This window comes from Pelodiscus sinensis, chromosome 25, assembly GCF_049634645.1.
Source record: "Pelodiscus sinensis isolate JC-2024 chromosome 25, ASM4963464v1, whole genome shotgun sequence".
Lineage (NCBI taxonomy): Eukaryota > Metazoa > Chordata > Testudines > Trionychidae > Pelodiscus > Pelodiscus sinensis.
This window is the reverse complement of record NC_134735.1, coordinates 19,178,817-19,202,796: the sequence shown is the minus strand read 5'-3', so window position 1 is coordinate 19,202,796 and position 23,980 is coordinate 19,178,817. Positions and strand designations below refer to the sequence as shown.

The following is a 23,980-nucleotide window of genomic DNA, read 5'->3' as shown; positions in this document are numbered from 1 at the left end:
GTTCTCGGTTGAGGCTTGCAGCAGTCATGGAAGAGAGAGCTGGCTTCGGTCAAGTCTCGGGAGTACGGCCACGGCTTGGACGGGTCCTTCAGTCCTTGGCTCAGAGCTTCGGTTGGTAGCCCACATCCTCCCGTGGTAAAAAAGCAGGAGGGCTTTCCTTCCAGGGCCTTTTGCATCTTCTGCCGTGGGAGCACCTGAAAGTAAAACAGCTGCGGCAGGCGTACGCCATGGCCACCAGGGGCGGCGCAGCAGCAGGGGCTGCCACCTGCCCCTACTTCCCTGCCCTCGACCGACTCTTGGGGGGCGGGGCGGTCCGTGCCAGCCCGGGAGGCAGCGAGCCGGGACTGGAGGGCCCTGACCTGGGCACACCGGAGGGGCCACCACAAGGAGTTCCAGCACTGGAGTCGGCAGGGTCATCCAGGGAGACCGTACCGGGGAAGTAGTTCCAATTAAGTAGTTCGGGGGAGGAGGCGGGAGGGAGACCAGGGACCGCGCACGTGGGCCATGCCTCCCACGGATCACACAGACACCTGTGCACGTGCAAGCACATGCCATGCCACTCTCCAGCTGCGTGACACCCAGGGGCCGTGGCCCAATAGGCACATGCATGTCTGAAGAGACCTGACATGCTCCTGACCCTGGGGCGGTACCACAACTTCACGAGTTTTGCTTACAACACACCTGTTGATACAACCTAGAATCATATTTGCTTTTTTTGCAACAGCATCACACTGTTGACTCATATTCAACTTGTGGTCCACTGTGACCCCTAGATCTCTTTCCACCATGCTCCTTCCTAGACAGTCGCATCCCATCTTGTATGTATGGAACTGATTGTTCCTTCCTAAGTGGAGCACTTTGCATTTCTCTTTATTAAACCTCATCCTGTTTACCTCTGACCATTTCCCTAACTTGCTAAGGTCATTTTGAATTATGTCCCTCTCCTCCAAAGAAGTTGCAACCCCACCCAGTTTGGTATCATCTGCAAACTTAATAAGCGTACTCTCTATCCCAATATCTACATCATTGATGAAGATATTGAACAGTACGGGTCCCAAAACAGACCCTTGAGGAACTCCACTTGTTATCCCTTTCCAGCAGGATTTAGAACTGTTAACAACAACTCTCTGACTACGGTTATCCAACCAATTATGCACCCACCTTATCGTGGCCCTATCTAAGTTATATTTGCCTATTTTATCAATAAGAATATCATGCGAGACCGTATCAAATGCCTTACTAAAGTCTAGGTATATGACATCCACCGCTTCTCCCTTATCCACAAGGCTCGTTATCCTATCAAAGAAAGCTATCAGATTAGTTTGGCATGACTTGTTCTTCACAAACCCATGCTGGCTATTCCCTATCACTTTATTACCTTCCAAGTGTTTGCATATGATTTCCTTAATTACCTGCTCCATTATCTTCCCTGGGACAGACGTTAAACTGACCGGTCTGTAGTTTCCTGGGTTGTTCTTATTCCCCTTTTTATAGATGGGCACAATATTTGCCCTTTTCCAGTCTTCTGGAATCTCCCCTGTCTGCCATGATTTTTCAAAAATCATAGCTAAAGGCTCAGATAGCTCCTCTATCAGCTCCTTGAGTATCCTGGGATGCATTTCATCAGGAGCTGGTGACTTGCTGACATCTAACTTTCCTAAGTGATTTTTAACTTGTTCTTTGTGTATCCTATCTTCTAAACTTACCCTCTCTCTGCTTGTATTCACTACGTTAGGCACACCTCCAGACTTCTCGGTGAAGACCGAAACAAAGAAGTCATTGAGCATCTCTGCCATTTCCAAGTTTCCTGTTACTGCTTCTCCCTCCTCACTAAGCAGTGGGCCTACCCTGTCCTTGGTCTTCCTCTTGCTTTTAATGTATTTATAAAAGGTCTTCTTGTTTCCCTTTATGCCTGTAGCTAGTTTGATCTCATTTTGTGCCTTTGCCTTTCTAATCTTGCCCCTGCATTCCCGTGTTGCTTGCCTATATTCATCCTTTGTTAGTTGTCCTAGTTTCCATTTTTTATACGACTCCTTTTTTATTTTGAGATCATGCAAGATCTCCTTGTTAAGCCAAGCTGGTCTTTTGCCATATTTTCTATCTTTCCTACACAGCGGAATTGTTTGCTTTTGGGCCCTTAACAACGTCCCTTTGAAATACTTCCAACTCTCCTCAGTTGTTTTTCCCTTCAGTCTTGCTTCCCATGGGACCTTACCTACAAGTTCTCTGAACTTATCAAAATCTGCCTTCCTGAAATCCATTAGCTCAATTGTGCTGGTCTCCCTTCTACCTTTCCTTAAGATCATGAACTCTATTATTTCGTGGTCACTGTCCCCTATACTGTCTTCCACTTTCAAGTTCTCAACTAGTTGCTCCCTATTTCTTAAAACCAAATCCAGAACAGCTTCTCCTCTGGTAGCTTTTTCAACCTTCTGAAACAGAAAGTTGTCTCCAATGCAGTCCAGAAACTTCTTGGATAGCCTGCGCCCCGCTGTGTTAGTTTCCCAACATATGTCTGGATAGTTGAAGTCCCCCATCACCACCAAATCTTGGGCTTTGGCTAGTTTTGTTAATTGTTTAAAAAAGGCCTCATCCACCTCTTCCACCTGGCTAGGTGGCCTGTAGTAGACTCCTAGCATGATATCACCCTCGTTTTTTACCCCTTTTAGCTTAACCCAGAGACTGTCTACACAGCTATCTCCTACGTTCATCTCCACTTCAGTCCAAGTGTGTACATTTTTAATATACAAGGCAACCCCTCCTCCCTTTTTTCCCTGTCTGTCCTTCCTGAGCAAGCCGTACCCTTCCATACCAACATTCCAATCGTGCGTCCCATCCCACCAGGTTTCTGTAATACCAATGATATCAAAGTTGTATTTATTGGTTAGCAATTCCAGTTCTTCCTGCTTATTACCCATACTTCTTGGATTTGTATATAGGCATCTAAGATAGTGATTTGATCTTGCCTCCCTGTTGTGCCCTGACCCTCCTTGCTCCTTCCCATTATAGGCCGTAATCCCCCCCATTTCCAACCCATCTCTCAGTCCCGCACATTCAGCACTTACCTGTGGGCTTTGCTCACCTGTCCCCGTCGAACCTAGTTTAAAGCCCTCCTCACAAGGTTAGCCGGCCTGTGTCCAAACTGAATGACAGGAAATTACCTGTGAGAAATTTGAATGTGTGGAATCCAGGGAGCTCAGGGCTGGGGTGTGTGGGTGTGGGGAGCTCAGGTTAGGGGGATGGAGTGTGAGGATGTGGGGGAGCTCAGGGCAGGGGGGTGGGAAGTCTGTAGATGTGGGGGAGCTCAAAGCAGTGGGATGGGGAATGTGGGAGTATGGGGAGCTCAGGGCGGGGGATGAGGAGTGTGAGGATGTGGGGGAGCTCAGGGCAGGGGGTGGGGAGTGTGGGAGGATGGGGAGCTCAGGGCAGGGGTATGGTGGAGCTCAGGACAGGGGGCTGGAGAGTGTATGGGTGTGGAGAGCTCAGGGCAGGGAGTCCAGGAGTGAGGGGGGGCGCAGTGCAGGGATTGTGGTGCAGGAGTCAGGGGTAGGTGGTGGGGGGTGTTTGGAGGCTCAGGGCAGGGGACTGGGAGTGCAGCCACTACACTACTTGGCCACCAGATCCCTGGAGTACACTGTGGCTGTGCAGCCCAGCGTGCTGACAGCACCCAAAGCCCCCCCCCAGCCTGCCAGGCTTAGTGGGGCACCCCAGAGCGGCTTCCTATCGCCCTTGTCTAGCACAACATGGACAGTTGGTTCCCACTACCGTGATCTCCTAGGAGACTGAGACACCATTCTGCCAGGACGGCCCAAGCTGCTGAGGGAAATTGCCCCTCACCATCCCATCTGTCCAGGTCCCTCTGCCTCTGGGTTTGTTCTTCAAGGGCCAGACGCGTGGGGCTGGGACTGTCCTTGTTCTGTGTTTGCAGAGTGCCCAGCAGAATGGCTCCTGCTTCACCCCTGGCCTAGAAATAAGCAGAACAGGCAGTTTGGGGAGGGAAGAACCAGGGAAGGGAAGGTTTGGGGCCGGGGGCTAAGAGGCGGGGCTGGGAGGCAGGGCTGGGGTGGAGATGCAGATGTAGGGAGTTGGGGTGGAGGCTGGAAGAAATGGAACTCAAGGAGCTGGAACGGTTGGTGAAGGATGGAGTAAAGGGAGGGGGGCCAGGCTACAGGACATGGAGGTGCCAGCCACAGGAGGGAGGAAGAGACGTTTGTTTGACAGGACCCCAGGGATTTGGGAGCGAGGAACAGTGGGAGGGGAGTGGGAAACATTTGGGGAGAGGAACCTTTGGGAGACCTGGTGCTGAGGAGGGCGGCAGTCAATGGGAGAGGAGACAAAAAGGAGCAGGTGCTGCCTGGGTCCAAGGAGGTGGGGAGAGATGGGGTCTGGGTGTCACGAGTACCAGAGTTAGCTGCACCTCCGTCCTCCTCCCTACCTGGTATCTCTGCCCCCTCCCTCCCGAACTTTCCTTCTGCATGTCTCTGGGCCTCTCTGTCAGTGCCAGAGGGGATCCCTCCCCCCCCCCCCCCCATGGCTGGATTCTTCCCTTCCCGAGACATGCAGTCACCATCTCAGTGGGGTGGGAGCCCTTTGATGCTTCGCCTGCGTGTTCCCAGCCGAGAAGGGGCGGCTAATCCCGCAGAAGCAGAGCCCTGCACTTTTGAGTACCTGGACCCAGGGTTTTGCTGCTTTATAGCGGGTGGGGTTAAAATAACGGAACGTCTCTTGTCCCACCAATCCCCCAGGACTCACCCCTCTTCTCTGCATTGCGCAGCGTCCGGGGGATACCGCCCCGCGGGGACACTCATGCCCGTGTCCAAGGGGCTGTCCCGTAGCCTATGTCAGTGTGAAAAGCATTAAAGGACCCTGCCCCAGAGGGAGAGCGTCTCTGGGGGCGTTGTCCCGGGATGACTGCAGTGCTTTGTCCACACCAGAGTAGTGAGAGGCAGCCGCAGCCAGGGTTGCCAGATGGTCAATAAAAATACCAGTCATACTTGCCATTGCATCACAACCTAGAGTACATCTTATTTAGAAAACTGAGATATTTTCTCAATTTATCTCCTGGACAGAAAGCTCAAATACTGGACTGTCCGGTTCAAACGGGACACCTGGCAACCCTAGCCGCAGCCCCTGCCCGGAAAAGCTCCCAAGCTAAGCACCTGGGGGATTTAGGAGCACCAAGCAGTGGGCACAAAGCACAGTCACACACTTGTGCTCCCAACTCCCTTAGGGCTTTGAAAATGCTCCCCTTAGACGAGTTAGAATCAGTGTCCCCGTTTCACAGACGGGAGCTGAGGCCCACTCAGGGGAGTGGCAGGGCCAAGGGCTCTGCAGCAGACCTGGGACTTGAACCTCAGTCTCCCAGAAGTTCCACAACCAGCCCGCTCTGCTTTGCTAAAGGAGCAGGCGGGACTGTTTGTGCAGGAGGAGGAGCTGGGCTGGCTGGCTGGGTGGGGCAGGCCACAGCAGGGCTCAGCCCTTGGCCTGGCTGAGAGCGAGGAGAGGCCTGCAGGCTGAGGGGCAGTGTGACGGACCGGGCCGTGTCTGGGCACAGCTGAGGGCGTCTGCTCAGGGCGAATTGCTCAACTTCGGGGCTCCTTACAGCCCCCAGACTGGTGACCTCTCCACACAGGCCACAAACCAGTCCCACAGAGCACTTCAGCTGCCTGCCTGAAGCCTCACGAGCAAAACCCCTCCGGCACCCCAGCAATATCCATGCCCCCGATGGCCCCGGGCCTCATACACCGGTGGGGGTCCTAGCACCCAATCCCACCTACCCCGAACAAGTTCTGTCTGGTCCCAAGAAACCAGCCACAGATCCCTGGTCAATTTACCCTCTGGATCTTACCCACAAATCATGCTGAGCCAATCCTTTAGCATCTAACACCTAAAGGTTTATTATTACAATAAAGAAAAGCATGAGAGTAAGGTTGTTAAAGGAATAGTATGTTACATGCACCGAATCTCCCAGTTCTCGATGCAGCCTCTAGCAGAGATGTTACAGCTGCTGGTTTAAGAGTTCTTGTTGCACATCCTAGGGTCAGGATGGGTTCACAGGTCTCTCGGGCTCTTCGATCCCTGCAATGCTGCCTCTGGGATGAAGTGCTGAGCTGAGAACCAAGATGGCATCGACCACATGGCCTATTTATCCCTCCTTCCTGGCCTCTTCTTGGCTGCAGGAGATCACCTGGTCCTCAGCCTCTCTCTGCTGGCCGCTCTTAGGTGTCCGCCCTCATGCTTTAGGTGTGTCCTTGGCCCATTCAGTGCCATTGTCCCACAGGGCCTCGCTAATTAGCATGTCCACAGGCCGGGCTCTGCCCAATGCTCAACCACATGCAGAGAAATATTCAGGATCCACACAGACTACAGATTCCTAACTACACACACAGACGTTATACAACCACATAAATAGCTTACATAGGACTATCAGATAATAAGCTTCTATTCAGCACCCCACATGGCCCCCTTTTCTACCATTTTCTGGGGCCAACACCCCCACCTATGGGTGCAGCAGTGATCTGGCTGCTCCCCTCAAGATCCAGTAATGTGACAGGCAGGGTATGTCTACACTAGAAAGTTAGTTCGAACTAACGGACGTTAGTTCGAACTAACTTTCCTATGCGCTACACTAGCGCTCCGTTAGTTCGAACTTAATTCGAACTAACGGAGCGCTTAGTTCGAACTAGGTAAACCTCATTTTACGAGGACTAACGCCTAGTTCGAACTAGCTAGTTCGAACTAAGGGCTGTGTAGCCCTTTAGTTAGAACTAGTGGGAGGCTAAGGCTTCCCAGGTTTCCCTGGTGGCCACTCTGGCCAACACCAGGGAAACTCTATTGCCCCCCTCCCGGCCTCGGAGCCCTTAAAGGGCCACGGGCTGGCTACTCACTTTGTGCCAGTTGCAAGGCTGCAAGCACCCGTGCCTGCACAGCCTGCACCTGCCACAGGATGAGCCAGCCATCCGAGGGCTCCCAGCCCTCCACTGCTCCCCACGACCAGCCTGGCGGCTCCCGGGAGCCTGCCCGGGGGCGCAAAAGTTAGTTCGAACTAGCACTGTAGTGTAGACGTACCCGCAGTGACTGGAGGAGCTGCCTGGGCATAGACTGTAACCCAGGGGCCCACAGTGCAGCAATCATCAGCAGTGTCTGTGTCTCCCCAGCCCCCATTCAGAGCTGAGTACAGGTACCTCCCCAGCCCCCTCCCCACCCCCGTCTCCTGCTCACAGCAGGTCAATGGGGTTCTCCCATTCTTGGGCCTCTGGTTCCCATGCAGCTGCTCCCAACAGGAGTCCCTTGCAGCCCGGCAGGCTGGGGCAGGCCCCATCTCTCCAGCACCAAGGTGATGACGGATACAGACACCAGCAGGAGCGAGACGAGGGTGCAGCCAATGGCCTAGCGGGCAGGAGATGTGGCCGGCCCTGCAAATGGAAAGGACCTGGTGACAGTCGGGTGCAAAGTGGCAAATGGCTCTGCAGTGCCAGCACTAGGCACAGAGCAGCTGCCGTGTAGAGACCTTGGGTGAGTGCCCAGAGGGCTAGATCTACAGGGGATCATGCTGCAGGGGGCATGTTCCCCCGACAGGAGGCCGAAGTGACAGAGGCTGTTGGGGACTCTCCTCCCTTTGCCCAGGTGGTGTTGGAGGAGCAGGGAAGGACCCAGGTTTGCTCAGGCTGCACCAGGACTTGGTGCAAAGGCCTGACAGGAGCCAGCAACGGACACAGCAGCCCAGACCCTCTCGCCTCTCCCCAGTATGGCTGGCAGCTCACAGGGGCGACCCCGCCCTGGGCACGAGGCCTTGGCACCGGCTTTGGGCTCAGGAGGGGGCGGACATGGGACATAAGCGATGCCGAAGGGAGGGGTGTGGGCATTAGAGGCCACTACCATTGCCCCGCCCCCTTCCCCGCACCTACCCCTGCCCCTGTTCTGAGGCCACGCCCCCACTCATTCCACTCCCCCCTCCCTCTGCTGCTTGGGCTCCCCCACCCTCACTCAGGTTCGCTGGCCTGAGGCTGGGGTTACGGTGCAGGATGGCTGGGGAGTGGGGCGCGGGAGAGGCTGCGGGTTGCAGGCTCTGGGACAGGTTCAGGGCAGCGATGGGAGTTTGGGTGCAGACTCAGAGGCAGTTAACTGTGGGAGGAGGATCCAACAGGAGGCTGGGGTTTGGGGTGGGGGGTGTCTACCCCAGCTGCCTGAGAGATACTAGACTGACTCTGGTTTCCTTGTGTCTCCCCGGCTGGGCTCTCACTCCCACTTCTCCTCTCAGGGTCCCTGCCGGCTCCCCTGCTCTATCTGAATGCGTCCCTGGCGCCTCCAACCCCCCCCAAGCCTCACGAATGTGGCCCCGACTGAGACATCTCACTCCCCTGGCACTCCAGCCCCAGCACAGATTAACTCTCCTGGGTTCCAGGGAGAGTGGCATTTGCGGGTCCCACTCAATCTGAGGGGGGGCCAAAAATGAGGGATCCCCGAACCTCAGTCCTCCCTGTCCCTCCCCCTCACCTCAGTGAGGCTTGTGGGTTTTGGAAGAAGGGTTTTTGTATTTTGCTTTTCTCGTGTGTGGTCCCCAACTGGTTTTTCTGGGGGTCAGTGGCCCTGGAGACAAAAAAGGTTCCTCATCCCTGCCTTTAAGAAAGAAAACTTTGAAACCCTTTGTGGTAGACAGAAATTAACATTTGACCTTATTGAAAATGAAGTTTCCTAAAGTTAAAACACCTAATCTGTGTAAACATTCAAATTAAACCAGTCACCCAAGCTCCAGCACTAGCACAATGGCGCCGCGTGATGATGCAATGGACGGTGCGCACCCAGGCTCCTCCCCTCAGCTCTCTTCTGCACCCAACCGCCCCGTCCCAGACCCCAAACTCCTCGGTAGATATGTGGCCCTTGACCACTTGCCAAAATGCCCCCCCCCCCATTAAAAATTATTGACAAAGCCTGATCCAAATGTTTTTTGAAACGTTATTTAATCCGAATTGAAATACATTCTATACAATTGGGAGGGTTGGGGGGAGGGGGACGCAGCTGCTGGCTCCTCAGCTCCTTGTGCTCTCACTGGCTGTCTTCCTGCTGCAAGGGAAGCAGAATCCGTCACATTCATCCCTGGGGACTCAGGGGTACTGGGCCCCCCCAGCATTTCCACCCTCCTCCCCCCTGCGCTGAGACTTGTTCTGCTCTCTGGTCACCCCCCGTCAGGCCCGCAGGGTGAGCTTCTGACCCACCCAGCAGGGACGTGGGGTGGGGGCAGCATGAGGAAAGGGGCGGGGGACTCCCTGAGGGGATGGGAAGGAGACCCTGGCCCTGCCCCGCTCTCCTGCATCTGCTCCGGCTGCTCACCATGTATCCCAGGAGCTGATGGGCCTGCCCATGCAGGGCGTGGGCCAGGACCAGCCCGGCCTGGCTGGGGCGCCTCAGGGGGGAGCGGGCAGCGAGCAGAGCCTTGTCTAAAAAGCAGTTCTCCTGCTCTGGCGTGAAGAGCTGCCCAAAGACCTGAAATCAAGAGCACGGGAGGTTTCAGCTGACGGCCCAGAGCCCGGCCCCAACTCCTGGGGCTAAAACAGCTTCCTCCTTCTGCAAACTCCCTTCCAGACCCTGCACCCAGACGCTCTCCTCACCCTGCACCCCAACCCCTGCCCCAGGTCACACCTTCCTCCTGCCCCCAAGACCCTCCCAGACCTCACCCCCCTCCGCACAACAGAGCAGCCCTAGGCCACTGGCCAACATCTTGGAGCGACCTCCATCAAAAAGTGTTGCCCCCCCCCGCCCTGCTTCCCCTCCTACGGGAGATCCGGGGCAAGGTGCGGCGCTGCCCCTAGGAAGCGCCGCCCCTTTGAAACGCCGGGACAGCGTCACAAAGGGGCAGCGCCGCCCTGTCCACGGCTCGAATAGTCGAGGGAAAATGCATCGACCATTCGATCAGCGACTCCCCGCTTCCCACCCCGCGTCCTACCCGCACGAGGGCCCCAGCCAGCCCCACCCCCGAGCCCTGCCCTGCCCTGGCAGCGCGTCCTTACCTCTCCCACCCGCACGGTGTTGCTGTGCGCCAGGACCCATCTCTCCTTATAGTAGTGCCTGCACCACAGGTCCTCTGCCTGGTGGATGTTGAGGCCTGCAAGAGACAAACCAGGGTGATTCTGCTGGCAGGTCTGAGCCCTTCCCCTCCCACGGGTCCCTGCAGGCATCCCTGGGCAAATGGAGGGGCACAGGGGGCAGAAGGGGAACACAGAGGGACGCATCCCCCCTTGGGCCAGTCTGGGGGAAAAGGGCTGGGTCCCCTCCCCCCGCCGCCGGCACCCTCAGGGTGTCCCTGGGGCCCAGGTCCCGGCTGGGTTCCTTACCCCTGTGGTGCAGGAGGAGTCGGTACAGGCTGTGCACCCCCTTCCGGGCCAGCCGGCTGACGTCTTCGGATGGGTCCGAAATAAAAAGGCCCAGCTGGGCCACGTGGTGACCCATCCTCGGCCAGTCGGCGGAGTTCTGAGGGGAGAGAAGAGGGGGGGTCCCTCAGCATCCTGGGGCTGCACGTCCCATGCTAACGGCCGCCGAGGCGGTTCTGAGCTCGGGGACGGACAGAGACACCTCCCGGGGCGGGGCGGGGCGGGGCGGGGCCGGCCTTGCGAGGAGACAACCCTGAGCAATGGCCCCGACTGAAGGGTCACTCCGGGGGTGGAACAAGGGGATCCACTGACGGCCACTCCCCAGTCTGGGGCCCAGGTGCCCCCCGGAAAGGCCCAGGGTCGCCCCTCCCCGGGGAAAGGAGAACGCGGCCCATTCCCGGCCCATTCCCAGCTCTGCCTCCCGGGGACGCTCCCAGCCCCGCGCCCTGCAGCCCCAGACCCCCCGGCTCCGAGGTCACTTACCTCAAACCCCGGGAGGGTGGTGGCGACTCCCAGCAGGGCCGTGGTGCTGCCAAGGGCCCTGGCTCGCTCCTGGGGCAGGCGGGACTCCAGCCACGGGCTCAGGTGCTGGGGGGGAAAGAGGCAGGTCAGGACCCGTAGGGAGGCGCCGGTTCTGGGCAGAGCCTGGGGCTCCTCTCAGACTGTGCCCCCCCCCCCCCAGCCACTGACACAGCTCCTCTCTCGGCCCCCCGAGGAAGCAGGGACAATGGCCCCGTCCCCCCCACGGGGCTCACCTCCATGATCAGCTGCAGCCTGGCGGTGTCTGGGGACTCGGCGAGGAGGCTTGCCAGTAGGGCCTGGAGGTCGACGGGAAGGGCCCGGATGAACTGCTGCAAGACAAGGGGGAGCCCTGGGTCAGAGGGGGGTTGGGGAATCCAGGCCACCCGCTGGCTCCGGGGTGCAGCCTTGAGCAGGGTCTGAGCCGCCTCGCAGAGCAGGGAGGAGCCCAGGCTGGGCATGGAAGGGACGGGCCCCCAGGGAGAGCAACGGGAAACCTGGAGGGAAGGATCCAAACCTGCAGCTTCTTCTCTCCCTCTGCCCCCACCCCCACTCCTCTCTGGAGCTCCAGCCCAGCCCGGGAGCAGGGCCCGGAGGGACGTACCTGTGTGTGGATGGGCTCCTGCTGCCAGTCCCCAGACACAGTCTGTCCCACGGCCGCCCTCAGCAGGGGGCTCAGGAGCTGGGCCTGTAGGGGAGGCTGCAAGGTGCTGGCAGGAGAGAGGGGCAGAGACTGTTCATTCAGCAGCAGGGCTGTGTCCAGACTCAGGGGGTTTTTCGGGAAAAGTAGCCTTTTTCCGAAAAAACATCACCTGCGTCTAGACTGCAGTCGCGTTCTTTCGAAATTAAATCGAAAGAACGCGGCTTTTCTTTCCACGGCGGTAAACCTCATTTCACGAGGAAGAACGCCTTCTTTGGAAAGTGCTTCTTTCGAACGAAGGCGTTCTTGAATGGAACTAGGGCTTCTTCGAAAGAGAGCATCCAGACTCACTGGGTGCTCTCTTTCGAAAGAGGCTTGCAGTCTAGACATAGCCCAGGAGACAGAGACTTTCCCACTCCCTGGTCAGGGGATCTGCTCTGGGGGGGAGTCGGCGGGGGGGGTCGGTACCTGAGGCTGCAGGCGGCGTTGAGGCAGTCGGCCAAGACCAGTGGGGGGGGGGAGTCCTCCATGATCTCCTGTGAGACCCAAGGAGACAAAGGGGCGTGTGAGGCTGGGGCCCCCAAGAGACGCTCACACGGCCAGCGCCCCCACCCAGCAGGATCCAACCCCACTGCCTCCCGCTGGCCTGTAGCCCCCCTGCCCGGCACAGGGCCCCTCCCAGCACCCCCCTCCCAAACCGGGACCAGCTCAATCCTTGTCCCCAGGCCGTCTCCTGCCCCTCACTGCCCTGGTGACCAGCCTCTGAACCTCCTCATCCCTGCTCCCCAGGCGCATCCTCAGCAGCCCGCTCTGCTAACCTTCCAGCTCCCCCCCCCATGGCCCGGGGAGACCCCTCCCTGTTCCGAATCCCCCTCCCTGTCCAGCACCCCAGACCTGCCCCATTTCTGTGTCCCTCCCTCCTCCAGCATCCCCACCCACCCTCCCCATGTCCACCTCCCCCTCCCCCTCCCCCTCCAGCACTCCTGGCCCCACCCATCCCATTTCCAGCACCCCCACCCGCCGCCATGGCCCAGGCAGACCCCTGTCCACCCCACGTATCCCCTCCCCTCCTCCCGGCCGCCGCGACTCGCTCACCACGATCCTGGCCATCATGGTGTCCTTGCAGCAGCGCGGCGCCAGGGTGTCCTCGCCCCTTTGGAGGGCGGCGAGGCAGGCGGGGGGGACGGCCAGGAGGAACCGCTGCAGGGCGGCTGGGCTCTGCACCCCAGAGAGAGTCTGTGAGCCTGGGGCCTGCCTGCCCCCCACGGACAGCTGCAGGGCTCAGGCCTCCCAGGAGTGGAGGTGGGAGCTGCCGGTTGTCCAAGCACCCACACTCCCCCCCCAACTGCTTCCTCAGGCTTGTGGGGGCCCAGCTGGTGCATGACAAGAGACCTCAGCTTGGGGGGCCCAGGTCATGCAGGAGAAGGGGCCCCAGGGGGATCCCCAGGGACAAGCCCCTCCCGGAGGGGGGGACGTGCTGGGAAGGGGCCGGACAATCTCGGGTCCCCCCCGTGTGGAGAAGGTTCCTACCGTGTCCCGGGTGTGGAGCTGCTCTTCAATATCATAGATGGCCCCTTCCTCCACCCGGGAGTCCATCCGCTCCTGGCAGAGCTCCGCCGAGGCGCAGGGGGGCTCTGTGCGGGAGGGAAGGGACCAGGGTGACTCCAGCGGCCAGCAGGGGTCACGCGCCCCCATGTCAGGGACCCAGGGCAGCTTGGGCCCCACACGCCCCTCGCAGGGACCCATCCCCCTTCCACCCTCACATCTGCCAACGCCCTCAGCAGAGCCCCCGCCAGGAACAAGAGAGCCAAGCAGCAGCTCCCGCCCCCATCCATTGCCCTGGCTGCGGGGCAGACACTGGGGCTGCCCCCCCGTGTACTGGGTGAGCCCCTGGGCCCAGCATGTTCACGGCCCCTCACCTGGGTCTGAGCGGCTGCAGGAGGTGGCCCGGCTGCAGCTGGAGGCCCAGGCGCTGCTGCTCACTGAGCTGGACCCACAGCTGCAGGGGCTGGTGCGGAGAGGCTGGGGGCTCCCGGAGACTGGCAGGTCCCCGGGGGCCGGGCAGGGCGATGCCCCCTGGTGGTAATGGGGGCTGGGCTCCTGGGGCAGGTGTTTCTCTCCACAGAGGAGGCCCCAGAGCCACCCTACCCGGCTGCCCCGCTGGGCTGGGTCCCGCCTTCCCAGCCGCCTCTGGAGCCAGGTCCGGAGGGGCCTGGCCGGTGGGCGAGTCGCCCCGAGCTGGTGGGATTCAGCTTCCCCGCCCGCGGGGACGGAGGAGCTGCTTCCCACCGGCCCTGGGGCCATCTTCAGGGCTTTCCGGAACCACAGCCTGATGTGTTTGGCCATGCTGCAAATGAGGGGAGCAAAGGGGAGCTTGGGGCGCAGCCTGCAGAGCGAAATCCAGGGGTTCCAGCTCCCCAGAGCGACTGCCCCCAGCCCCCAAATGGCCCCTTGCTTATCGGCTCGGTCTTGCACAGGCACTGCAAGGACCTGAGTCTCCTGCCCATCAACAGCCCCTGCTCGGCCAATCAGGGGAGAGTCTAAGGTGTGGGGGGGGGGGGGTGGAGCGTTCTCCCCAAAGACACCGGCATAGACCTGGTCCAGCCCCACCTCCCCAGTCCCCACAATGGGGGCTGCATCCCCCGCCCCACGGCTCCTGCAAACCACCCCCCCTCCTTCAGCTAGTCTGTTGGGTCACAAGCTGGGGGGGCAGCAGGGGAAGGTCACAGAAGAGGCAAGAACAGAGCAGAAATGTGGGCGGGATGGAGGAAAAGGGAAACCAACCAGGAGAAAGCCCCAGTGGCGCTAAGGACACAGCCCAGGTGAGGAATCACCTTCTGGCCCTTGACCGAGGGCTGGGCCTGCCTGGAACCCAGCCGGCCCCGGGCGGGATCCAAACCCCTGGGGGCTCTTACCTTCTGCAAAACGCTGTCCGGATGTGGAACTCACAGAGGACAAAGCAACTGTGAGCAGGAGACGCACCAGAGCTAAAGCAACCGGGGGTCTCCAAAGTCCCCTGGGCCCGCCCCCCCCTTTTCTCAGCCTGAGATGTGGGTTCCTCTGTGAGGTCACCACCTCCCCACCTGCCCTTTGCCTGATCTGCTGAGGGCTGCCCAAAGCCCCTGTGAGGTCACTGCCCCCCCACCTCACCCTGCCAGGCAAATGTCCTGCCTCTGGCCACCCCTCTGGGAAGTTGGAGCCATTCCTAGGGGTCCCCCCCACTCCCTGACTGGGCATCCTGCAGCCAGCAGCTCCAGTAGCCCCATAGGCTGCTCCCTGCCCTACACTGCAGGCTTCTTGCACAAGAACTGTTTCACACCGGAGTTCTTGCGCAAAAGGTCTCGTGCAAGAGCACCTCCACCCTGCCATGTGCTTTTGCACAAGAGTGTCCATGGCATTGTGAACGCTTTCTCGTGCAAGAAAGCTCTGATGACCATTTTAGCCATAAAAGTGTCTTGCTCAAGAAGCCCCTGGTGCCCGTCCACGCTGCCTTCTTGCACAACAGCTCTTGCACAAAAGGGGCTTATTCCTCGTGGGGAGAGGAATAACTCCTGTGCAAGAAGCCCTCTTTTCTGATGCTTTACTGCAAATTTACTTGCACAAGAATTCACGTGCAGTGTAGACGCGCCACAAGTTTTTGCACAAGAACAGCTGTTCTTGAGCAAAATGCCTGCAGTGCAGACGTGGCCTTGGTGTCACCAAGCACTGGACTTCCTGGCCAGGAGCAAGAGTTAGAGCCTCCCACTTGCCCCGCTGCCTCTCACGGGCTCCCGTCCGGCCCCAGCCCTGGGCTTTGCCCTAGCGCATCCCAGCAAGGCCTCTGGCCTGCACTAGACCCATTGACATGTGGAGACTCCACCACTGCCCTGGGGCGCTTTTGTCTATGGGACTCGGACTCACAGCTGAGCATGGAGCCCGATTTTAGTTCGAACTAGCGGGGTAGTGTAGACATACCCCCTGAGACTCACTGGTGCTGGCTCACCCCCTGTCCTGCTCGTGGCTCCGTTGTCCTCCTCCCCACAGCCCCCCCCAGCTCTAAATGCTGCTCACATCAGTTCCCCTTCCCCGTGGCCAGGCCCTGCAGGGCTCTGGGGGCTGGTTTGCTGCCCTCAGCCCTGCAGTAGCCTGCTCCCCAGTTTGCAGCCCCTCCCATCATGCGTGGGGTCTCCTGGTACCGGAGGGAGGACGGGGGCAGACCAGGAAGGTTAATTTGATGTTGCAGCGGCAGGAAGAGGAGGGGTGGCGCAGAGGAGCTGTCAGTACATTATCCCAATACGCCATCCCTGTGCAGGCGTCGCACTCAGCTCTACCTGCAGAGGAGTCTCTATCTGCGCTGAGCAGAAAGGGGGTCTAGGACACACACACAAGTAGCCCCAGAACCACGCAGGAGCAGAGTCGTTCTGCGAAAGGGAGAGGTTTATTGGGTCTGCGAGGGCGGCCGTAGGGGGGTGTCGTGTGTGTGCCACTCATCTCCGTCTGGGCAGCGGCACCGGTCGGGCTCACAACTGGGCACAGGACCCGACCACGGCACCATCGATCTCCAGTGTATCGATCTGCTGGAAGCCGCGGCAGAGCTGAATTGCAGAACGGCTGCCCATTGGCAAAGACCTTGAAATGCTGGTTCCTGCAGCCGATGGAGAGGAACCCACTCCTCCTGGGGGGAGGAGCAGCCAAGAGAGGGACCCACTCAGACCGGTCTGGCAGCGTGACGTAGTGGAACCAGCGCTGCCTAGGTAGGGTTTTACCTCCCCCCAGTCTGCTTCTGAGACCGAGTTTCCCCCTCTGCCCCATGGGCTAACAACAAGGCACTTTACAAACATTCTCTGTGTCATCGGCATTGTATGAAGGGGGAAACTGAGGCATGGAGCGGCATCTGATTTATATAGCTCAAGCCAGTCCCCACCCCTCTCGGTCTGCAGGAAAAGAAGCCAAGTGCTCTTGTTCCCACCAGTCCTCCATTCCCCTGCTTCCACCTGATGTCAAATACACAAAGCTCACTACTTCTTCTTTCCTGCACTTAAGCCAAGCAGATCAGGATGGGGAGGAGACATGAGGGAGCCCCCAGGCTCTTGCTCTTTCTCGCACATACACACACATATATTACTTTAGAAAATGCCAGGTGTGAGCTAGAGGAGAATCTCCATTAACTGTTAGCACTATAGGGCATATGATACATACATAAAGCATTTACAGTCCATCCAGCAGAGGGCAACAATACACCCCGCACACATGTAGCTCCCCCTCCTTTTCCAAATGCCCCAAGATTTAAACTACTGGAGACTACCCATTAGCTGCTAGTTGTATAGGAACTATGGGTATGTCTACACTACAAAGTTAATTCGAACTAACAGCCGTTAGTTGGAATTAACTTTCATAGGTGCTACACATACAAACCGCTAGTTTGGACTTAATTCGAACTAGGTAAACCTCATTCTACCAGGAGTAACGCCAAATTCGAATTCAGTAGTTGGAATTAAGGGCTGTGTAGCCACTTAATTCGAAGTAGCTGGAGGCCAGCACTCCCCAGGTTCCCCTGGTGGCTGCTCTGGGCCAAACCAGGAAAACTCCTCTCCTCTCCCCAGCCCTGGGGCCCTTAAAGGGGTAGACTCTGGCCAGACGGCACTTGCCAGAGCCAGCCCTGCCAGCAGTCTCTGCCCCGAGCCAGCGGCTGCAGGATGAGCCAGGCAGCCAGTGCCAGCGAGCCGTCCCCCCGCCCAGTCCCCCAGCACCCAGGGGCCAGCCAGGGGCCGTAGATGGCGCGCACCCTCCTGGTCTAGTGTGGAGGTCATGGACCTCATTGAGGTTTGGGGGCAGGGCCCCAGCGTCCATGATCTCTGTACTAGGAGGAGGAACGTGGCCGTCTACGGGCGCATAGCGGCCGCCATGGCCCGAAAGGGACACAGGCCACCCAGGAGCAGGCGAATCCTGGTGTTCTGGCTGTGGGGGAAAAAGACAGCCACAAGATGGCGTTTGGAGTCACACGGGCGAGTCGCCTGTCCAAGCGGGACCGAGTCCCTTCCAAAGAGAAACCATGGCAGCCATGCAAGTCCAAGGCTGCACAGGAAACCTCAGGAGCTGCGACTGGGGCTCAGTTCGCGCGGCCACGCTTCCCAGGGGAGGCATGAGACAGGCCCAGAGGTCTGCGCAGCAAACAGGCCCGCAGGAGGGAGGCGGCTAAGAACCCGCGCGGCTCGTGCGTTTCTCCCTCTCAGCTGGCGTAGAGGCGGGAGGGGAACGACACCTGCCCGGCTGGAGCTTTCGCGCTTGGGCTCGGGGCTTAACCCCCGAGGCCGAGGCCCCGGCGCAGTTGCTGGGAGACGGGCTCCTGTGGCACGGCACGGCCCCTGAACCTTGCTGGCCACAAGGTGACCTCACCGAGGCCGAGAGGGATGGCTTGGAGGTGGCAAAAGGGAGCCCGCTAGCAAGCGCCAGGAGGCCGAGCGTAGCCACGTCCCCGGGTGGGCTCGAACCACCATCCTTTCGGTTAACAGCCGAACGCGCTGACCCATTGCGCCACAGAGACCTCGAAGGGCTTTCCGAAACGCTGCCTAGCAGCCTGCTCCTCTGCCTGGCCGTGCCAGTGCAGCCCAGGTGCTAGAGTGGATTGCGGGCAGTCTAGCCCCAAGGGAGCAGAGTGGCGCAGCGGAAGCGTGCTGGGCCCATAACCCAGAGGTCGATGGATCGAAACCATCCTCTGCTACGTGTGGGCCGGCCTCTTTTGACTCCGCGCCTTCACTCCAGGCTGCAAGTAGCTAAAGGCCAGGCCAGGATGCCGCCTGCGGGGAAGCTCTCGGCAGCCCCCCGCTTCCTGTGTGGGAGGCACGGAGGCCTCCTCTTCTGTCCTCAGGCAACAGGGCTTCCTCCTGCCCTTTTCCCACCCACAAGGGCCGCCGGGACCCGCTCAGGGAGCGCGCCAGGGAGGCTCTCCAGACGCTCGTGGAACAAAGCACTTCTGGACCACGCTACCCAGAGCCTTCATTCAGGCCTAGACAAAACGCCTAGACAGAGAGCTGCCACAGCATCAACACTGGCCTTGCTCTACTACTCCCAGGCACGCCAAACCCCTCACAAAGAGAACTTCTGCCTTCGCCATACTGCTCAACAACAGGACACGCGAGCAATTCCCTCCGACGCGCCGCTTCTCCCGCATCGCCACCACCCACGCTCTTTAGGCACACGCCGGCTGACCAAAACCCATCTCATCCCATCAAAAGCTTCTGCCCAGCCCAAGAGGACCAGCTACGTTCCCGGCTCAATTCATCCCTTACAGTCAGAGCCAAAAATCACCAGCTGACGGTCCTTCAGAATCCTCAATGGAAAGGGGGAGAGGGAATTGTGGGAGCACTCGCCACGTTCTCGGTTGAGGCTTGCAGCAGTCATGGAAGAGAGAGCTGGCTTCGGTCAAGTCTCGGGAGTACGGCCACGGCTTGGACGGGTCCTTCAGTCCTTGGCTCAGAGCTTCGGTTGGTAGCCCACATCCTCCCGAGGTAAAAAAGCAGGAGGGCTTTCCTTCCAGGGCCTTTTGCATCTTCTGCCGTGGGAGGCGAATCCTGGTGTTCTGGCTGTGGGGGAAAAAGACAGCCACAAGATGGCGTTTGGAGTCACACGGGCGAGTCGCCTGTCCAAGCGGGACCGAGTCCCTTCCAAAGAGAAACCATGGCAGCCATGCAAGTCCAAGGCTGCACAGGAAACCTCAGGAGCTGCGACTGGGGCTCAGTTCGCGCGGCCACGCTTCCCAGGGGAGGCATGAGACAGGCCCAGAGGTCTGCGCAGCAAACAGGCCCGCAGGAGGGAGGCGGCTAAGAACCCGCGCGGCTCGTGCGTTTCTCCCTCTCAGCTGGCGTAGAGGCGGGAGGGGAGCGACACCTGCCCGGCTGGAGCTTTCGCGCTTGGGCTCGGGGCTTAAGCCCCGAGGCCGAGGCCCCGGCGCGGTTGCTGGGAGACGGGCTCCTGTGGCACGGCACGGCCCCTGAACCTTGCTGGCCACAAGGTGACCTCACCGAGGCCGAGAGGGATGGCTTGGAGGTGGCAAAAGGGAGCCCGCTAGCAAGCGCCAGGAGGCCGAGCGTAGCCACGTCCCTGGGTGGGCTCGAACCACCATCCTTTCGGTTAACAGCCGAACGCGCTGACCCATTGCGCCACAGAGACCTCGAAGGGCTTTCCGAAACGCTGCCTAGCAGCCTGCTCCTCTGCCTGGCCGTGCCAGTGCAGCCCAGGTGCTAGAGTGGATTGCGGGCAGTCTAGCCCCAAGGGAGCAGAGTGGCGCAGCGGAAGCGTGCTGGGCCCATAACCCAGAAGTTGAGGGATCAAAACCATCCTCTGCTACGTGTGGGCCGGCCTCTTTTGACTCCGCGCCTTCACTCCAGGCTGCAAGTAGCTAAAGGCCAGGCCAGGATGCCGCCTGCGGGGAAGCTCTCGGCAGCCCCCCGCTTCCTGTGTGGGAGGCACGGAGGCCTCCTCTTCTGTCCTCAGGCAACAGGGCTTCCTCCTGCCCTTTTCCCACCCACAAGGGCCGCCGGGACCCGCTCAGGGAGCGCGCCAGGGAGGCTCTCCAGACGCTCGTGGAACAAAGCACTTCTGGACCACGCTACCCAGAGCCTTCATTCAGGCCTAGACAAAACGCCTAGACAAAGAGCTGCCACAGCATCAACACTGGCCTTGCTCTACTACTCCCAGGCACGCCAAACCCCTCACAAAGAGAACTTCTGCCTTCGCCATACTGCTCAACAACAGGACACGCGAGCAATTCCCTCCGACGCGCCGCTTCTCCCGCATCGCCACCACCCACGCTCTTTAGGCACACGCCGGCTGACCAAAACCCATCTCATCCCATCAAAAGCTTCTGCCCAGCCCAAGAGGACCAGCTACGTTCCCGGCTCAACTCATCCCTTACAGTCAGAGCCAAAAATCACCAGCTGACGGTCCTTCAGAATCCTCAATGGAAAGGGGGAGAGGGAATTGTGGGAGCACTCGCCACGTTCTCGGTTGAGGCTTGCAGCAATCATGGAAGAGAGAGCTGGCTTCGGTCAAGTCTCGGGAGTACGGCCACGGCTTGGACGGGTCCTTCAGTCCTTGGCTCAGAGCTTCGGTTGGTAGCCCACATCCTCCCGAGGTAAAAAAGCAGGAGGGCTTTCCTTCCAGGGCCTTTTGCATCTTCTGCCGTGGGAGGCGAATCCTGGTGTTCTGGCTGTGGGGGAAAAAGACAGCCACAAGATGGCGTTTGGAGTCACACGGGCGAGTCGCCTGTCCAAGCGGGACCGAGTCCCTTCCAAAGAGAAACCATGGCAGCCATGCAAGTCCAAGGCTGCACAGGAAACCTCAGGAGCTGCGACTGGGGCTCAGTTCGCGCGGCCACGCTTCCCAGGGGAGGCATGAGACAGGCCCAGAGGTCTGCGCAGCAAACAGGCCCGCAGGAGGGAGGCGGCTAAGAACCCGCGCGGCTCGTGCGTTTCTCCCTCTCAGCTGGCGTAGAGGAGGGAGGGGAACGACACCTGCCCGGCTGGAGCTTTCGCGCTTGGGCTCGGGGCTTAAGCCCTGAGGCCGAGGCCCCGGCGCGGTTGCTGGGAGACGGGCTCCCGTGGCACGGCACGGCCCCTGAACCTTGCCGGCCACAAGGTGACCTCACCGAGGCCGAGAGGGATGGCTTGGAGGTGGCAAAAGGGAGCCCGCTAGCAAGCGCCAGGAGGCCGAGCGTAGCCACGTCCCTGGGTGGGCTCAAACCACCATCCTTTCAGTTAACAGCCAAACGCGCTGACCCATTGCGCCACAGAGACCTCGAAGGGCTTTCCGAAACGCTGCCTAGCAGGCTGCTCCTCTGCCTGGCCGTGCCAGTGCAGCCCAGGTGCTAGAGTGGATTGCGGGCAGTCTAGCCACAAGGGAGCAGAGTGGCGCAGCGGAAGCGTGCTGGGCCCATAACCCAGAGGTCGATGGATCGAAACCATCCTCTGCTACGTGTGGGCCGGCCTCTTTTGACTCCGCGCCTTCACTCCAGGCTGCAAGTAGCTAAAGGCCAGGCCAGGATGCCGCCTGCGGGGAAGCTCTCGGCAGCCCCCCGCTTCCTGTGTGGGAGGCACGGAGGCCTCCTCTTCTGTCCTCAGGCAACAGGGCTTCCTCCTGCCCTTTTCCCACCCACAAGGGCCGCCGGGACCCGCTCAGGGAGCGCGCCAGGGAGGCTCTCCAGACGCTCGTGGAACAAAGCACTTCTGGACCACGCTACCCAGAGCCTTCATTCAGGCCTAGACAAAACGCCTAGACAAAGAGCTGCCACAGCATCAACACTGGCCTTGCTCTACTACTCCCAGGCACGCCAAACCCCTCACAAAGAGAACTTCTGCCTTCGCCATACTGCTCAACAACAGGACACGCGAGCAATTCCCTCCGACGCGCCGCTTCTCCCGCATCGCCACCACCCACGCTCTTTAGGCACACGCCGGCTGACCAAAACCCATCTCATCCCATCAAAAGCTTCTGCCCAGCCCAAGAGGACCAGCTACGTTCCCGGCTCAATTCATCCCTTACAGTCAGAGCCAAAAATCACCAGCTGACGGTCCTTCAGAATCCTCAATGGAAAGGGGGAGAGGGAATTGTGGGAGCACTCGCCACGTTCTCGGTTGAGGCTTGCAGCAGTCATGGAAGAGAGAGCTGGCTTCGGTCAAGTCTCGGGAGTACGGCCACGGCTTGGACGGGTCCTTCAGTCCTTGGCTCAGAGCTTCGGTTGGTAGCCCACATCCTCCCGAGGTAAAAAAGCAGGAGGGCTTTCCTTCCAGGGCCTTTTGCATCTTCTGCCGTGGGAGGCGAATCCTGGTGTTCTGGCTGTGGGGGAAAAAGACAGCCACAAGATGGCGTTTGGAGTCACACGGGCGAGTCGCCTGTCCAAGCGGGACCGAGTCCCTTCCAAAGAGAAACCATGGCAGCCATGCAAGTCCAAGGCTGCACAGGAAACCTCAGGAGCTGCGACTGGGGCTCAGTTCGCGCGGCCACGCTTCCCAGGGGAGGCATGAGACAGGCCCAGAGGTCTGCGCAGCAAACAGGCCCGCAGGAGGGAGGCGGCTAAGAACCCGCGCGGCTCGTGCGTTTCTCCCTCTCAGCTGGCGTAGAGGCGGGAGGGGAACGACACCTGCCCGGCTGGAGCTTTTGCGCTTGGGCTCGGGGCTTAAGCCCCGAGGCCGAGGCCCCGGCGCGGTTGCTGGGAGACGGGCTCCTGTGGCACGGCACGGCCCCTGAACCTTGCCGGCCACAAGGTGACCTCACCGAGGCCGAGAGGGATGGCTTGGAGGTGGCAAAAGGGAGCCCGCTAGCAAGCGCCAGGAGGCCGAGCGTAGCCACGTCCCCGGGTGGGCTCGAACCACCATCCTTTCGGTTAACAGCCGAACGCGCTGACCCATTGCGCCACAGAGACCTCGAAGGGCTTTCCGAAACGCTGCCTAGCAGCCTGCTCCTCTGCCTGCAACCCCACCCAGTTTGGTATCATCTGCACTTTCACTTTATTACCTTCCAAGTGTTTGCATATGATTTCCTTAATTACCTGCTCCATTATCTTCCCTGGGACAGACGTTAAACTGACCGGTCTGTAGTTTCCTGGGTTGTTCTTATTCCCCTTTTTATAGATGGGCACAATATTTGCCCTTTTCCAGTCTTCTGGAATCTCCCCTGTCTGCCATGATTTTTCAAAAATCATAGCTAAAGGCTCAGATAGCTCCTCTATCAGCTCCTTGAGTATCCTGGGATGCATTTCATCAGGAGCTGGTGACTTGCTGACATCTAACTTTCCTAAGTGATTTTTAACTTGTTCTTTGTGTATCCTATCTTCTAAACTTACCCTCTCTCTGCTTGTATTCACTACGTTAGGCACACCTCCAGACTTCTCGGTGAAGACCGAAACAAAGAAGTCATTGAGCATCTCTGCCATTTCCAAGTTTCCTGTTACTGCTTCTCCCTCCTCACTAAGCAGTGGGCCTACCCTGTCCTTGGTCTTCCTCTTGCTTTTAATGTATTTATAAAAGGTCTTCTTGTTTCCCTTTATGCCTGTAGCTAGTTTGATCTCATTTTGTGCCTTTGCCTTTCTAATCTTGCCCCTGCATTCCCGTGTTGCTTGCCTATATTCATCCTTTGTTAGTTGTCCTAGTTTCCATTTTTTATACGACTCCTTTTTTATTTTGAGATCATGCAAGATCTCCTTGTTAAGCCAAGCTGGTCTTTTGCCATATTTTCTATCTTTCCTACACAGCGGAATTGTTTGCTTTTGGGCCCTTAACAACGTCCCTTTGAAATACTTCCAACTCTCCTCAGTTGTTTTTCCCTTCAGTCTTGCTTCCCATGGGACCTTACCTACAAGTTCTCTGAGCTTATCAAAATCTGCCTTCCTGAAATCCATTAGCTCAATTGTGCTGGTCTCCCTTCTACCTTTCCTTAAGATCATGAACTCTATTATTTCGTGGTCACTGTCCCCTATACT

General features: G+C 58.9%; 5 non-coding genes across 5 annotated transcripts; 2 read left to right on the top strand and 3 right to left on the bottom strand.

The window, feature by feature from the left end:
* Positions 1–17,975: 17,975 nt before the first annotated feature.
* TRNAN-GUU (transfer RNA asparagine (anticodon GUU)) lies at positions 17,976–18,049 on the bottom strand. The gene has a single exon. It is a non-coding gene; the product is annotated as a tRNA-Asn (tRNA).
* Positions 18,050–18,154: 105 nt separating this feature from the next.
* TRNAM-CAU (transfer RNA methionine (anticodon CAU)) lies at positions 18,155–18,226 on the top strand. Its single transcript has one exon. It is a non-coding gene; the product is annotated as a tRNA-Met (tRNA).
* Positions 18,227–19,600: 1,374 nt separating this feature from the next.
* On the bottom strand, positions 19,601–19,674 carry TRNAN-GUU (transfer RNA asparagine (anticodon GUU)). Its single transcript has one exon. It is a non-coding gene; the product is annotated as a tRNA-Asn (tRNA).
* Positions 19,675–21,404: 1,730 nt separating this feature from the next.
* Positions 21,405–21,476, top strand: TRNAM-CAU (transfer RNA methionine (anticodon CAU)). The gene has a single exon. It is a non-coding gene; the product is annotated as a tRNA-Met (tRNA).
* Positions 21,477–22,850: 1,374 nt separating this feature from the next.
* On the bottom strand, positions 22,851–22,924 carry TRNAN-GUU (transfer RNA asparagine (anticodon GUU)). Its single transcript has one exon. It is a non-coding gene; the product is annotated as a tRNA-Asn (tRNA).
* Positions 22,925–23,980: the final 1,056 nt, after the last annotated feature.